The sequence below is a fragment of the Bos indicus genome, chromosome X (genome assembly GCF_029378745.1).
Source record: "Bos indicus isolate NIAB-ARS_2022 breed Sahiwal x Tharparkar chromosome X, NIAB-ARS_B.indTharparkar_mat_pri_1.0, whole genome shotgun sequence".
In the NCBI taxonomy this organism is placed as follows: domain Eukaryota; kingdom Metazoa; phylum Chordata; class Mammalia; order Artiodactyla; family Bovidae; genus Bos; species Bos indicus.
In genome coordinates this window covers 140,575,072-140,577,198 of record NC_091789.1, presented here as the reverse complement: position 1 = coordinate 140,577,198, position 2,127 = coordinate 140,575,072, and positions in this window count along the sequence as shown.

Genomic DNA, 2,127 nt, shown 5'->3' with positions numbered 1-2,127 from the left:
GAAGGCAAGTGGTAAGAGAAAGAACACACCAGGATGGTGCTTACCATCAGTTAAATGTGGGTTTTAATCCCTATTTTGGTACCTGATAAACACATATGTCCTTAGAATGTATACTTTAAGTAGCCAGCAACATGATGCCTAACAAAAAGTGACTTAAACAACAAGGGTTTGTTCACTCACAACCAGAAACCCAGAAACAGAACACTGCCAAGGAAGAAAACTTTAACAGTTCTCCCCTGGCTTTTACCTCATAGTTGCAATATGGCTGCTGCAGCTCCAACAAAACACCACATCCTTATAAGACAGCAGTCCAAGTAAGAAGGAACGAGGTCTTTTATATATGCAGGTCTCTACCTTATTAGGGAGGATAGGTTTTCACAGCAGTTCCCACATTTTCCCCTTACATTTAATTGGCCAGAACCAGGTCACATAGCTACCTTCAAGTGAATCACTGGGAAAGAGAATAATGTTTGACTTAAGCTCAAACATAGTTCATATCCTGAGACTGAGCCCTCTGTGCCTGAGCACATAACTACACACTGCCCACAATAATTCTGGATTCCTCTGTTAACAAAAGAATAATAAAGAAACCACCACTGAACAGCCAGGCTTCTCAGGTGGCTCATTGGTAAAGAATCCACCTTCCAATGAAGGAGATGCTGGAGACACAGGTTCCATCCCTGGGTCAGGAAGAGCCCCTGGAGGAGGAAATGGCAACACACTCTAGTATTCTTGCCTGGATAATCCCATGGACAGAGGGGCCTGGTGGGCTACAGTCCAGGGGATTGCAAACACCTGGACAGACTGAGCACACATGCATGCACACACTGAACAGCTGATGAACTGCTACAATAAGTATCTAAAGATTCAGTTTGTTCATCTGTAAATTGGGGCAAATGACTTATTCTCAGAACTGCTTGGTACACTAAATAAGATAGCGTACGGTAAGCACTTCACTTATTCTAAGTTCTTGGTCAATGTCAGTTTTTGTTCTCAATCACTTCCATCAATAATTATGGCATTATTTCCATATTGAGCCTTTTAAAAGATAGACACCAGGAAAAGTAGGAGCTGTAAAACATATAGTTCTCCATTTCTTGCATTTAGATATTCCTATGGACTTCCCTGGTGGCTCAGACGGTAAAGCGTCTGTCTACGATGTGGGAGACCCGGGTTCAATCTCTGGGTTGGGAAGATCCCTTGGAGAAGGAAATGGCAATCCACTCCAGTACTATTGCCTGGAAAATCCCATGGACAGAGGAGCCTGGTAGGCTATGGTCCATGGGGTCGCAAAGAGTCGGACACGACTGAGAAACTTCACGTTCACGTTCATGTACATAATATATGTATATTCTGCAACCAGAAATGTCATCATTTGTCTGAAATGCCAAATTGGTTTCTGCAGAGTCCTGTTTCTGTCCGCCTGCAATGCAGGAGACCTTGGTTTAATTCCTGGGTCAGGAAGATCCACTGGAGAAGGGAAAGGCTGCCTAGTGGTTCAGATGGTAAAGTGTCTGTCTGCAATGCAGGAGACCCGGGTTCGATCCCTGGGTTGGGCAGATCCCCTGGAGAAGGAAATGGCAGTCCACTCCAGTATTCTTGCCTGGAAAATCCCATGGACCGAGGAGCCTGGTAGGCTACTGTCCATGGGGTCGCAAAGAGTCGGACACGACTGAGCGACTTTACTTTCACTTTCACCCACTCCAGTATTCTGGCCTGGAGAATTCCATGGAATATATAGTCCATGGGTTGCAAAGAGTTGGACATGACTGAGTGACTTTCACCTCAAAGAGTCCTGTACAAAGCAACACAATTAAGTAATAGAAGTCATTAGAGGAGATACACCATCAAGAAAAGACTTTCCTAATATTAATTTCAAGTTTATCTCTTGATGCACAAAGGGATCACCACATGGGTGCTAACTGGACACTATTACCTCATGTGGCAGAAAGGAAGAGGGAGCCAGGTCTCCCCGGCCCCTTTTGTAAGGGCACTAACCCCAGACTCCCATTTCCCTCTGACAACTAAGGAGGAGACATTTACTTTCTCAGGAAAGACATCTTCTTGCCAATTTCAAAGCAGTAACGCCTCAAGTCCTTTGCACATGATGGCAACTTAAAATTACTC